Raw genomic sequence first — 15,934 nt, 5'->3', positions numbered from 1 at the left:
ATAAAATTATTTAGATAATATTTTACCATTCTCACTTGGTAAGATAATTTCTATAAATATTACAAGTCACTTGGAAATTAATTTACATATTATTAGAAAAATATTGGTATTTTCTAGAAAAAATGAATCAATTTAGTAAGTATTTCACTTCTTTTAATTCAAGCAAATTGGTTATTTAAATTAAACATTCAATTTTTCCATTTAACTTTAAGTTTTTGCACAAATAGGTCATTATGGTCAAAATATGATTACAATTGAAATAATCAATTGAATAATCTATTTTTCACTTTAATAGCTTAATTCATGTTTTATCTTAATTAGGGTCATATTTGCAAGTTAGAAATTAAGTAGCAAATTAATTTAAAAGTGGTCTTGATTGCAAAAAAATGTTCAATTAGTGGACATTCTTTTAAGTACAGCTATTTGTTTAAAATTAATCGAGAGGCTCCTCCCAATATACATGTATACATGGATATACACATGAATATACGTATACATGTATATATCTCATGTATACACATGTCTAAAACTGGGCCGCCTTTTTTTAAAAAAAAAGTGGTCGGGTCCAGTCCATTAAGGACTGACTCGGCCCAACAACTCAAAAATATAAAAGCACAAAGGCTTCAACCAAATGAACCCCTAAGGGGTTGTTCTTATTTTCTCAGTTGAAGGGTTTTCAAACCCTAGCGCCGCCTTAAGGTGACTTCCTCTCTCCTACGTGGTTCGCCATATTTGGCAAACTTTCAGAGTGCCACAAGCATGGCACAGTCGTGGTGGGTTCTTTTTGAGGAAAAACATTTAATGCTTCTTCTTCTTTCATCAAAAATCAAGCCAAATGAGGTATAAATTTGTATTTTTACTTTACTTTTTCATTACAACGGTCTCAAAGCTCTGCAAATCTTAATGGTCTATGTTTGCATGTGTTTGAAATGTTGCTTTCTCATTGGTTCATTGAAGACCTCATGGATTGAGGTCATTGTTTCTTTGAGTATCTTTGAGTAGATCTTAGCCGTATATGTTTCAGTTTGCTAAAATCTGGGCCATATAAACAATGTGGAGAAGCAACGTTTTCTCGTCCCACATCATTTGAGAATTAGGGTTTTATGATTTAGGGGTTCTATATAAATATAACCCCAAATTTGCATTTTTTAAAGAAAAAGTTGGAGCTTCTGAAAATCTCATTTGCATAAAAATTCAAATACCTAGGGTTCCTAGCTATCTTTGCTTAAAACCTTTAACTTTTGAATTAAATTTAAAGTTTTAAAATATTAAGTGTTGTTATTTGTTGATTGGTGGTTGAGTGTTGGAATTTGGAGAAGAAAGGGGTCTTCGAAAGTTCAATCTCGTCTAGGCTGCACCATAAAAAAGTAATTTCTCATCTTTTCTTTTATTGCATTTCATTAATTTATGCTTTATGTGTTATTAGTTTAGTATTATTTTAGTTTCAATGTAGTTAGTTTTGCTAGTTCATTTTGCTTAAGTTAGATTAAGATGATGTTGATTAGTTTAGTAACTGGGGTCTGATTTCTGTCTACATTAGCTTAATATGTGTTTTTTGTTAATTGGTTGCTATCTAAGTTAGTCTAATATGCATTGCTGTCTATATTAGTTTAATATATGTTGCTTGTTAACTTCTTGTTGTCTATGTTGGTTTAATATGTGATATTGTTTATATTAATCAGATATGTATTCTTGATTGGCTTAATTATTGTATGCTAATATTGGGTTTATAGTAATTAAGGAAGTATTTACAGTAACCTAGGATGTTAAGAGATTGCTGGTCTTATCCTTATGTGTGATTTAAATCAGTATTTCCTTTTTAAATACATAACCCTGTTCCTGAATCATGCTAGGTCATTCATAATATTGCATAAAAGATTTATAGTCTAAATTTGTCTAAAAGGGCAAGTAATTAAGTTTAGATATTTTATAATGGTCTCTGTTTGACCCATATTCTTTGACCACACCGTATTCACTTTAAATAAGGCTTAACTTTGATTATATGATTCTATGTAAGCTTAAAATGTGGCTTGAGTTGGGCAGTAAGTTGGTATTGACATTCATGGGAGGTTATACTTCAATATGGCTTACATATTGGTAGTCAAACTTGTTTACAAGATTAGGCTTAGTCTATGAACTGCTAAAATTTTGCTTACATAATCTATTGAGAATTTGTTCTAACACATGGATATGTTAGTGTCTTGTTTGAAATAAATTAACTTTAAAAGGAGATTATACACACCTAGTAACTAAGTGATGACTTGTTTAGGTTCTGAATTTGTTCTTAGACACCTAGTTGCTTCTCTTTGTTTCAGTTGAATCTCTATTTGACCGGGTGTTTAACATGTAATTGGCTTATGGATTTTAAAACTGGAACACTTTGAGTTATTTCAAAACATTCAAATCTTTTTGGTATGGTTTGTTGCTGTGTTGATAAATAAGTTAGTCTAATCTAGTGAATGATAACTTGTTAGGTGTCTTACTTAATCACTTTGTTTGTCTAAAATGGGTTCACTTATTCAATAAGGTTAAAATGAATACTTACCTTTTATGAAATACTTGTTTAAACCATGCTTCACTAATCCACCAAGAAGATAATTAAAACTGGATATTGTGCAGTTCATCTAGGCATATTAAGTCCACTGAAGTCTGTTTAAGTGAAGTAGTAGTCTTATTATCTCCTCAAGCTTTCAGGTGTAAGTTGGCTTAAAATTTGACTTCCTTAGAGTGTAAGTTAATCATGGAAACCCTTTGAATCTTGTGCGGCATAAGAAACAAGAAGGTGAAAGCTTTCCTTTTTGGGCTGTTTTTGTCACGACCCAACCGGAGGGCCATGACGGGCACCCGGAGATAACCAACCGAGCACCTCTCTACTACATCTCATAGTCACATCTAGATGGGCCACAAGGATAACTCATGAAAATCATAACCTGAAAGATACACCATTTCAATAGATATAAGAACGTCTATGCAAACATCATAACCTTTACCCATATGTACAAGCCGACAAGACTGCCAAAAATGATACACAAAAATACTAACCGAGGAGGTTATGGGATATCTAGCTATGTACATCTGTCTGTGAGCCTCTACATGGAGTACGTAATATCATAAAGACAGGATAGGACCCCGCCATGCTCAAGTATGTAGACAAAGGGATAATACTAACTAAACTGCAGTTGTGGATCAAATGGAGCACTTCTATGCAATCGCTGATGAAGCAGCCTAGGGGTCTGGTCCGTCTCCCTGTCTACTTGCGGGCATGAACGCAGTGTCCACAAACAAAAGGACGTCAGTACGAATAATGTACTGAGTATGTAAAGCATGAATAAAAACATAATGAAAGAATACGAACAACATGAGATGAAGAGATCAAATTATACCTCAGAGGGCGGCTTCCATGCATACTTAATATTTCTCTAAAGAAAACATTATCATACATACATACATACATAGTAGTACCGTACTTGGCCATATAGGCTCGGTATCCCTCATACCCGGCCATAACAAAGCTTGGTTTTTTCCCGTACCCGACCATAACAAGGCTCGGTGCTATCCGTACCCAATTGCAGTGGTGTGCACAATATATATATATATATATATATGTGTGTGGGGGGGGGGGGATGTCCTCTAGCACTGAGCCTATAAGGCCGGGTACGATATCTATTGTGAACACCACTGCAGTTGGGTACGGATAGCACCGAGCCTTGTTATGGCCGGGTACGGTATTACTATGTATGTATGTATGATAATGTTTTCTTTAGAGAAAGATTAAGTATACATAGAAGCCGCCCTCTGAGGTATAATTTGATCGCTTCATTTCATGTTGTTCGTATTCTTTCATTATGTTGTTATTCATGCTTTATATACTCAGTACATTATTCGTACTAACGTCCTTTTGTTTGTGGACACTGCGTTCGTGCCCGTAGGTAGACAGAGAGATGGACCAGACCCCTAGGCTGCTTCATTAACGATTGCATAGAAGTGCTCCATTTGATCCGGAGCTGCAGTTTAGTTGGTATTATCCTTTTGTGTACATACTTTGGCATGGCAGGGTCCTGTCCCATCTTTATGATATTATGTACTCCATGTAGAGGCTCGTAGATAGATGTACATAGCTAGATATCCCATAACCTCCTCGGTTCATATTTTTGTATATCATTTTTGGCAGCCTTGTCGGCTTGTACATATGGGCAAAGGTTATGATGTTTACATAGACGTGGTTATATCTATTGAAATGGTTTCTCTTTTAGGTTATGGTTTTCATGAGTTATCCTTGTGGCCCATCTATATGTGACTATGAGATGTAGTAGAGAGGTGCTCGGTTGGTTAGTTCCGGGTGCCTATCTACCTCAGTGCGAATAATGTACTGAGTATGTAAAGCATGAATAACAGCATAATGAAATAATACGAACGACATGAGATGAAGAGATCAAATTATACCTCAGAGGGCGGCTTCTATGCATACTTAATCTTTCTCTAAAGAAAACATTAACATACATAGTAATACCATACCCGACCGTATAGGCTCGGTATCTCTCATACCCGACCATAGCAAGGCTTGGTGTTTCTCCGTACCCGGCCATAACAAGGCTCGGTGCTATCCGTACCCAATTGCAGTGGTGTGCCCAATAGATATCGTATCCGGCTGTATAGGCTCAGTGCTAGAGGATAGCTACATATATATATATATATATATATATATATATATATATATATATATATATATATGGCATACATGAGAATCAGAAGGAAGCATTACAACTCTATTGGAGTGACATAAATTCGGTGAACCTCCGATTACCATTATGGAATCATCATTATCACTATATCTTACCTTAGATGATCAACTATCATAAGCTGGGATCAACGACAATGATTATCAACAATATCATAAGAACTTTGAGAATCATGAGCTTCTAGCATTGCTAGGAAATAGGATATCATGGATATCTTAGATGGATTCACAATAAGGAAATCATGCCTTTAGAAACAAAGGGTTCGCCTTAACATACCTTTACTTCTTCTTAATTACTTAACGTTCTTCTACCAAGCCCGCAAATCTACATCCAAGAGGATTCATACTAAGGTTAAGTATTTAAAACATTCTTAAGTTCAAATTAGAGAAATTGGCGAGCTAACGGAATTTGGGGAGAACTTCCCCTATTTTATCGACTTCCACCAAATTACAAAACAACTCCCAAACAACCATAATAATATCCACAATATCATATTCAAGGAGTTATATTCAATTTAGTCTCAAAATAGTCTAAAATGCCCTTTCAAGTTCACCTTATAACCATCAACTTCAATTCAACACTTTATGACTTCTCTTCTATGATTCTTTCCTCTCCAAAACTTGCTAAACCTTTAAATCAACTTAATCATATAAATAGGATGAATAACATACCTTATAATGAAAGAAATTCACCTTAATCAACCCCTTTCAAGATCAAGCTCATCACCACCTTGGAGAGAAACAAGAACTATCACCTTCCATGGATTATCTTGAGGTTTTAATGTTTGATCTTCTCTTTTGATGGTGTGCAAGGTTTTGGAATATTGTGAAACCTTTAAGAACTCTAAATAACCTTCCAAAAATTTGGGGAAATAAGTGTGGGAGGTGGATATAAAAATGGGATCTTTTGGGACTTAAAAGGGTGTTAAGTTCACCCTCCCCCCCTCCCCCCTCCCGCCTCAATTTGCTGTGGATATGCGGCACAAGATATTGGATATGCGGCCGCACCTCACCTCCTATCCTTAGGGACGTGGTTGATCAGTGAGGCCAGACTTTTTGGTGAGTTTACGGCCAGTTTTATGCCCAACAAACTCAATTTGCGACAGCAAACTGGTCCACAAACTCTGATTTTTGGCGAAAATGCTTTTTTTCGATTCGTTTCACGTCCAATCCTTATGGAACCTTCTTGGCACTTGTATAAAACTTTATTAACCATCCAAAGGGACCTATATATTTCCCTAAAGGTGATGCTAAGCAATTTATAACTCAAATGATACAAAATCTTCCCAAAACTCTCAAATTCCAATTTCTTCAACAAAGTTACTTCTGCCGATTCATATGACTCCAAAACCTTAGGATATACACTTAAAGTTATCAAATTCCCTCCTATGTCCACTTTAGGCTTGCATTAGTTTACTCATAATGCAAACGACACGAAATTTACAGAGTGTAACTGTTTTAGTATCTCCATGGGTGTGTATATCAATGGTATATTTTTATTTAAGAAAATGACCCTATGGGCCTGTTTACTTTATTTCAGTCTTGGGCTTGGGTCTGTGATGTTTCGTTTAAGTCTCTATGGGCCTTTACTATTTATAACCTAATCTGTCTAAAATTAATAAGTGAAATCAGTATAGTAATGATTAATTGATTAGTCTATTTACTAATCTGATTGTAAATAAACCTATCTAAAACAAACTCAAAATTCTTTCAAAATTCGATTTATACTTAAAAATTGATATAAACAGTGTGCTTAAGTAAACAAATTATTTGTCTTTTCAAAACACTTGTAAAAATGAGACTTTGGAATTATGAGCTGTGAAAAAATGCAATATACTAGACTAACTACATTTTGAGGGAAAGAAAATAATGAAACTGGTCAAATGGAGATTTTGTATTGCTTGTTTTTTAAAAAAAAAAAAAAATCGCACATTTGCTTCTCACAAAGAATAAAGCCTAATGTTTTAATATGTTGGAAACGACAAATGTAATTCTTTGTCGGTAGATTTGGGCATGAGTTGAATAAAATTTGAACCAAAATATAACCACTTTGTTTTATACTAAAACGACAATGAAGTATAATTTGGACCTGGAAGTCCACTTGGAAATGGGCCTTAACTGATTTTTGGGCTAAAAATATTTGGACCATCTTTTGATAAGGATTAATGTTTTTACAGGCTGAACTGGACCAAAATGCGGACTGAAAATAGACTATTGGGCCAAGAGTTGAGTTGTTTGGCGGATTTTGGACTTGGAATATTAATAGCCCATTTTGATTGGCTTATAAGCTGTTTTCAGCTTTTTTGAGTGTTTGGCTGACCAACTTATAAGTCATTTTGTGCTTAAAATAAGCCCGCAAAAATAATTAGGCTCATTTGGCTTAGCTTATATAAAGCATCTTATAAGCTGAAAACAGTTTATAAGCTGTTTTTTTAAGCCCATCCAAACAGGCTCTAAGTTGAATTATAGGCTTTAATTAAAACTGGACTCAAATTGAAATACTTATGATTTATATAGATGTATAAAAACGGGAATATATCCCATATTTTTTATATATATGTATCGTAAAACCCGTAAGTACTAAACCAATCTTGTTAGGACTAGAATAGTAGCGACTCTACTTGAGAGAAATCCCTGGTTTGTCCTAGTCCAACAACAAAGTGAGTTGAACACTTTCGCGGATTTTTTTCAAACCAAACCCCCTTATTATAAAGGGACTTTTTGCCAAATGTTTTCCAAAACATGATGATATGAACACAAAAATGCTATTTTTGCGGAAAACCTAACATTTAAAAACATAATTATATAAACCACACAGTGAAGCTCGTAGGTAAACCTTATTCTACGGATCCTTAATACCAAGGTGCTTAAAACCTTCCTTGGGAGATCACCAGAACCCTTACCTCAAACTCTGGTCCGAAAGATTTTTTCTCGGTCTGAAAAAATCTTTTAACCCGGTTTTCCTTATTTTCCTTTTGAATAAATTAGGTGGCGACTCTAAAAAATTAAATATCCAATTTAGAGCACCAACGACCTCTTAGTAACTTTTATGCCTTTAAACATCGTAAAAGTGAACTGTAACAATAGCAACACTTAGTGACTTTTATTTTCAAAAATAGCAAAATCACTTTGGGTACATCATTTGTTTAAATTAGGTGATCATCTAAGTACAAAAATAATTTTTTAAACACGCATACCTAGACTCAAACTCGGGACCTAAGGGTATAAACTAAGGAGTGATCAATATGCTGGAACAGTACAACTATTGCTATTTTGCAACTGCAATTTTTTAATGCATGCTGTAGTGTATAATGAAAGACAAAAAATATTTTTTTGGAGAGAATACCTGGTTTCGAACTCGGGACCTAAGGTTGGTAAACTAAGGGAGCGACTATTTGTCACGACCCATTTTGCTTAGGCCGTGCGGGCACTTACCTTCCCACCTCAGTAAGCGAACCCCTATCCCAACAATGAACTAATACATAAATTGAAGAAGTTAAGTAGCGTAAATCAATAAATATGTAAGTCTCACTATATATATGGATAGATAGTAGTAAAAAGTGCGGAAGACAGTAAATACCCCCAGGGTCTAGTCTGAATAATACAAGAGCATCTAGGGAGAATAATACAATCTGGAAGTACTAATACATAAGATCTATGTCTCTGGAATAAAAGTAAGACATATAATAGGAAAGTCTTCAAGGTCAGCGGACGCCATGCTCACCTTGGAAACTCGAGTGGAAGCTGATGAGTCGATCAGCCATGGGTCAGAGAAGTAGATCCGACCTGATACTCTGCATTCATAAACGAATGCAGCAAGTGCAGGCCAGTAAAAACAACAGTACTAGTAGGCATCATCGGCCGACTAAGCATAGTTAACACAATTAAGAAAATAAAGCAGATAAGCAAATAAACCAACCAAGCATGAGATAATATAATCGCAACCAAGTATCCGTTATCACCTATGTAAGTATCTAAACCCCAAATATTCCAAGTCCGTGTATATCCGATCCAATCCAATTACCACAATAGAATCATCACAATCCATCATCATAACAGAATCATCACAACCCAATTATCACAACATCTCAATCAAGTCATAATGCAATGCAGTGCAATAATGGTATGAATGCGATGCCATGCCATGCAAATGTGGTGTACACATGTACTCCGGACGGAAATATCGACGTCTCGGTAGCACAACCCAGCGTGACTCGCGAAGTCTAAGTGTCACCTGTCCCGGATCTTTGCCCAGCAGACAGATAAGACCTTGGCTAATTGCTCACAGGGGGAGTCTTACCAACACCACCCTGGGGGACCCGCGGAGTCCATGCACTAATAACGATTCCGGAATAACATCGGAATCGGCCATGCAACAACGATGCCAGAATAGCTCATCGGCCATCGGCCATCTCACAGTCACTCAAGTAAAAGAGTCTGTCAAATATCAGTTTCACACAATAAATAATTTCGGAATTGAACCTCGGACATCGGCCTTCTCACAATCACTCAAGTAAAATAGTTCATCAAATATCAGTTCATATAATCAACAATTCAAGAATGGATCTTCGGACATCGGCCTTTTTACAATCACTCAAGTAAAAGAGTTTATAAAATATCAGTGTCGCTAAATCAACGATACCGGATCATCACCGAGTATCGGCTATGCATGAATATGAGGGATGCATGCAATGCATATGTAAATCGATCAAGTTCAATATCACAAGTACCACAACGAGGTACGCCAACAATATATCCAAGTACAAATACCAACTACGGGTATGTCGATTCTATCCAAATCAATACGACAAGACAAAACTCGATATCTACCAACTACACATGGCATCAACCATCAAAATGGAACAATCAAGCACATATAACGGGTGGCTAGTCCCAACACACCTCAGGGCCCAACCTAAGGCAATATCCATCCCAACATCATACCCGAAGGTTCACGTGTTGTTTCCGACATTATAATCTAATTATGTGATTCACTATACAAAGTCTCACTAAAGGTAAGCTATAACCTACCTGGACTGTCGAACCGCAACACCAACAAGTCACTCTTTTACCTTGCCCTTCCTCTGAAGCTCAAAACCAAAGTATTCTAAGCATAATTGAATTCTATATTAGAAATCATGAAAAATGATACTAATATTGCTATGATATCAACTAGGTCCATTTTAACCCTAGAAATTGGGGAAACGGGCCCACAAGGGTAAAACGAAAAATTCGCGGGCAAAATACCAAATTAAGTACTAGGCAATCATAATCCCACCCTTAATTGATGATTTAGCTCAATAATTAGCCTAGATACTGATTTCATACAAAACCTCCAAATTGGGTATAAACCCTAAATCTCCAAATATCCGAAATTCAATATTAAAAGTGGAAGATCAATGATTAATGAGCCTAAATTAGTCAATATCTAACAAAAAATCACTAATTTATTCATTTATAATCCTAGGAACAATATTCTTCCAAACCCTCTTTCAACTCTTACCACCTTGGGTTCATTAAGAGAGAAAGGGGAATCTTAACATGATTATGGTTTAAAGGACGAATGAAGAAGTGAGTAGGAATTACCTCCAAGATTTTCCTCCAAATATCCTTAAGAGCAGTTTCTTCAAGCTCAAATATCGAAATGGGTTAAAATGAGGGTCTAGGGCTTCTTAACACTTCATTAACATTATGAACTGCCCGTCACTCGCTGAAGCGGTACCTGGACCGCCCCAGCAGTGCCGCCCCAGCGACCACCTGGCTGCTTCAGCGATAATGACTAAAAGTCATATACCGCCATAGCGGCAGGATTACCGCTCCAGCGGTGCCGCTGCCGCGGTGCTGGTGCCGCTAAAGCAGGCACCAGACACCAGAAACTTAATCCAAGATTTCCTTTCGATTCGATTTTCTGACTAATTCCCGAGGCCATCTGCTCACATACTAGACACATAGTCCCATATAAAAAAGCGCTACGAACGTGCCAGTGGCCTCGAAATTCCCAACGAAGGTCTTGTTAACCGAGCCAATCCTCGGTGCCTTAATCCCAAATTTCCATCCCAAGCCCCGAAATGCACCCAAGTGCATTAGGAACTGAATCAAACAGACACACAAGTTCTATATAACCATCCGGACCTCTTGGATTTAACGAAATTTCGAAAAAGATTCGTTTGCCCAAAATTCAACTTTGGGTCAACCATTTTTCACTTTAAGCCTATATTTTCACCAAAGCTACCCGAATTCGGTCTAGGCACCCCGGGAAGCATATTAGCGGTTCCCTCGGGTTAAAAGCGAGCTAATCAATGCTCAGAAATTGGCAAAAATGATGAAAGAACTGTAACGACCGGTTGGTCATTACACTATTATGCTGGAAGACCCTCAACTGTCAACTTTTGTAACTCTAGTTCATTTATTATAAATTGGTTTAAAAACACCAAAACAGCCAGGTTCTCCCCGTGACAATTCCTTTTCCACAAAAATAAAAAGAGAAAAGCTTGATAGTCAATTTGCAAAATTTTTGGAGATTTTAAAACAGATCCAAATTAATATTCCTTTTACTGATGCTTTATTGCAAATGTCTTCATATGTTAACTTTTTAGAAGAAATTTTGTCAAACAAAAGGAAATAAGAAGAAGTTTCTATGGTAATGGTTCCTGAAAAATGCAGCGTGATACTTCAAAATAAGTTACCTTAAAAGCTCGGTGACCCAGATAGTTTTACAATACCATGCACTTCGGGAGAAGTATGTTTTGATAAGTCACTTTGTGATTCTGGAGCTTCAATAAATTTAATGTCACTTTATATCTTTAGAAAATTAAATCTTGGTGAAATAAAAGCGGTTCTCTTCAATTTGCAGATCAAAGTACTAAGAAACCTACGGGAATAATTGAAAATGGGCTTGTAAAAGTAGATAAGTTTGTCTTCTCCGTAGATTTTATAGTACTTAAAATGGAAGAATGTCCTAATGAGCCAATGATTATGGGTAGACCATTTCTTACAATAGGTAGAGCAATCATAGATGTCCATCAAGGAGAGTTAATTTTAAGAGTTGATAAAAAAGAGTCATTTTTGATATGCAAAAAATACTAAGATATTCAGAAGATGAGACATCATCTTTGTGTTTTTCTATTGACATGATTAGTGATCTTGTAGATGAAATAAAAAATGATCAATTAAATTCTGACCCAATGAAAAGATGCTCCATCACATCAGGCACCACACAGGATGATGATCCCACGACAAAAAAGAAGCTGAATTATTGGAAAAAGATTCTGAAGATGATGAGATGCAACAAGAAATAGTTCAATAAAAATTGAACTTAAAACTCTCCCATCTCATTTAAAATATGTTTATCTTGAGCAAGAATTGTTTCATCTTCTTTGACTGTAGAACAAGAAAATAGGTTGACTGCAGTACTACAAGCACATAAAGGGGCCTTATGATGGACTGTTGCAGATATCAAAGGGATCAATCCAGCTATTTGTACGCATAGAATTTTCATAGAGGATAACACAAACCAATAATTCAACCTCAAAGTAGATTGAACCTGGAATGCAAGAAGTGGTCAAAATGACATAATTAAAACTTCTAGGGGCAAGTATCATTTATCCCATTCTTGACAACCTTGGGATAAATATTGTTCAGATAGTGTCAGAAAAGGGAGGTATGATAGTCTAGAAAATGAATATAATGAACTCATACCTACAAGAATAGTTACCAGATGGAGAATTTGTATTGATTACAGGTTTCTAAATGATGCCAACAGAAAAAATCATTTTCCTTTACCTTTTATTGATCAAATGTTGGAAAGAGTAGCACGATATGCTTTTTATTATTTTCTTGATAGATATTCAGGTTATATCCAGATACCAATTGCACCAGAAGATCAGGATAAGACAACTTTCATATGTTCCCATGGAACAAATGCCTACAGGAGAATGTCATTTGTTTTGTGCAATACACCTGCCACATTTCAATGTTGTCTGCAATTCTTTCAGACATGAATGAAAAATGTTTGAATTTTTTTATGAATGATTTCACACTTTTTGTAAAGACCCGCTTGGTTGTTATGCGTGCTTTTACCATAATATCCTTGCTAGTACTTTTCCGAGGCTAGAAATGAGCGGACCTAAATAATTTGGTTGTGTTGTATGTTGTGTATTATGACTTGTAAGTGACTATGTGATGTGTTTTTAACTTGGTTTGTTTGTTGGCTTGTGTTCATAGGGCCTTAGAATGATTTTAATAGATTAAGTATAAAAATGTTGGAATTTTCGTGCTCACCGGTTCACGACGCCTCCTGGCAACGATGATTCTTTGTTGTAGCGAGATCGTTGCAACGAAGATTGGGTTCGCTACAACGAAGGGTGGGAAAATCCCAGGGTTCATTTCAGCGAAGGCCCCGTTCGCTGCAACGAGTCCATTGCAGCGAGACTTTGGTCCCTGCAATGAAGCCCACTTAAGTTTATGACTAGTTTAAGTAGTTGTTTTGTGCCCACACTTCTCGTAATCTCCAAATCAATTCCCAAGAGCATAGTGGCGAATTTCTAAGGCTAGGGCACTATTCCCATCAAATGTAAGCCTTAATCACTAACTTTCTTCGCTTAATGTTCATATTAGATTCTTGTTTCAATCAAAAGACCCTTAACCGGAATTGAAGGGTAGAACACAAACACCAAGAAAACTCTAGAATACTAATTGGTTATTATTTATTGTTATTTAATGTTGTTTAATCAACGAAGAGTCGAGATTATCACTTCCTAGGATTAGAACTGGTTATTCAGTGATGAAAATTGCTTGTTGAGACCTAGGGTTCCAATAAAAATGAGAACTTTGGCTAAAATCAGATTTGTAGGGTTAAATTGATTATAGAACCCATAAATGGAGTTAATATGATTGTTGAGACTAGAATTAGGATGAATATGTTCCTAAGGAAAGTGAACCATTGATTAAGGATAGAAGTGGAGGGGTTGTCTTCCCCAAATTATTATTATTGAGTAAATACTTCATTACTTACTTAGCATTATGATTTCTGGACTTTGAATGTTCTGAGGCATTGTGAAAGGGAAAGACTACTGCAAAGTGATACGATTGCTTAAATTTTCTTTGAGGTAGGTTACAGTTTACTTGAGTTAGACTTTGATTAGTTGGTTGTATATGTCGTAAAATTTATGGGAGAAAGCATGTCTAGGTCATCGGACATTGAGTTTGGGTGATCATTGTTAGTTGTATGAATAAATTTTGTGAAGTGATTCTCCATTGTTGAGGTTGATAAACTTGAATTGTATTCTTGAGACCCTTGAAAGGGAGGTGTTCATATACCCTTCAGAGACGAATTGAGATAGCTACATATTATATTATCATTGAGTAGATTATTTGTGAGTCTTATTGTGACTTGTGTTATTTGATTATACTTCATTGGTGTTGACTTGATACGTATTCTTGAGCTATTATTGTGATGTGATTATGAGGAATTTATTGATAATTAATTGGGATGGGACATATACATCTCTTAAGGCACATTTGACAGGGGGTGACGATGTAGCCTAGTTATGAGCTCGTGGTTCGAGGTCCGTTCCGAAAAGAGTGGTACATGGACACCATGGATCCTCTACAGGTCATGGCTATTTGGGGGAAACATTACCATTTAGCATGTGTACATACATGTGATATTTGATCATTTATTACATTACATTTGGTCTGTCTAGCGATGTTCTTTGTTGATGATTGGTGGTTCATTTCTGAGTGAGGACTGGTCGAGGATACTTGTTGTCGTTTCATGTTTGTTATGCCTGTCTGCCTATTCCATTTATTTTATGTATTTGTGCATGATACTAATCTTAGTCGGCCTATGATACTTACCAGTACGTGTTGTTTTACTGACCTGCACTTGCTGCACTTTTATTTGAGTGCAGATTTTGAGCCAAAGACGTCTTCCAGACCTCGCATCTAGTTGAGGTCATTCGTTACCAAGATCAGAGGGTGAGCTCCTATCTGTGCCATGCCGCCTGAGTATCTTTCTTTATTTCAGATGTCTATTTTCTTCTCAGACATTTTTTTATTTTAGACAGTTATCTCTTCGCTTTAGACATTGTTAGTTAGAGTCTTTGTACGATGACTTTTAGATTTTGGGGATGTAATAGCTATATTTCCGCACTTGTTAGTTATTTATATTATTGCTAGATTTTTTTTATCATTTATTCATGAGTAATGTTTTATAATTGATTTAAGTAATTGAAATTGGCTAGATAACGGGTTAAGGGATTGGATCGCCCACTATAGGACTAGTGTGGGTATCACTCATGTCTAGTAGATTCTTGCGGATCGATACAGAGACATTTGTACTTATCTTCGGGAGGCTATGGGACACTAGGAAGCTTTAAAAAAAAATTTCATGCTACTTGATTCCAATTGGTATCTGACTTTCATTCTAATCTCTCACAGATGGTGAGGACTCGTGCGAATGCAGCAACGAACGCAACACCAGAGCAGGCCGCTGGGGTCACAGCTCGTGGAGGAGGAGGCCAGGCCAGGGGCCATGGCAGAAGTAGGGGCCGGGGGGCTGCTGCACCAGCTTCGCTAAATATTATTGCTACCCAGTGCTGTCAGATGTTATGGTCCGACTGTTTGACCTGTTGAATGGTTTAGGAGAGGCAGGTGTGTTACCAGCAGCAGTAGGCAATCTGTTATATCCCGTATTTTTGCACATTCGGATAATTTGAGATAATTGTGACTAGTAAGAGATAAGGCAATATTTTGATCTTATTTAATACATAAGTTGTTCATGAAAATATTGATGCGGAAATATTGAGGAAGACTAAGGGCAAAATTCGAAATTTGGAAACTAGTTTCATGAATTACAAATTAGTCATGAAAAATAATTGGGCTTGGAAGAAACAAAAAAAAAAAATTGGTCTTGAAACCAAAGGCCCAAGGTGGCCGTCCATGAGGGTGTGGGCTTAAGCCCAAATGAAGGCTTAATATAACTAGCTAAAAGATGACTAAGTCATCATTTATCATCTCCAACATAAGAAAGTTCAAGAAACCTTGAGAAACAAAAAGACCACTCCATTCGGCCAACAAGACCAAAACTTGAAGACCAAAAACTTTGATCCAAAAAAATATTTTCTTCTAGTATTTCCACTAATTCAAAGGTCCTCTTCAACGTGGTATAATTGTTGAAGCAAGAAAATTACTTTT

General features: G+C 36.2%; 1 long non-coding RNA gene across 1 annotated transcript; it reads left to right on the top strand.

The window, feature by feature from the left end:
* The first annotated feature begins 654 nt into the window (after positions 1-654).
* LOC132642477 (uncharacterized) lies at positions 655-15,676 on the top strand. Its single transcript, XR_009583189.1, has 3 exons — positions 655-840; positions 14,650-14,716; positions 15,179-15,676. It is a non-coding gene; the product is annotated as an uncharacterized LOC132642477 (long non-coding RNA).
* The last annotated feature ends 258 nt before the right edge of the window (positions 15,677-15,934 follow it).

This window comes from Lycium barbarum, chromosome 5 (assembly GCF_019175385.1).
Source record: "Lycium barbarum isolate Lr01 chromosome 5, ASM1917538v2, whole genome shotgun sequence".
Classification (NCBI taxonomy): domain Eukaryota; kingdom Viridiplantae; phylum Streptophyta; class Magnoliopsida; order Solanales; family Solanaceae; genus Lycium; species Lycium barbarum.
This window is presented reverse-complemented; position numbering and strand designations above follow the sequence as displayed.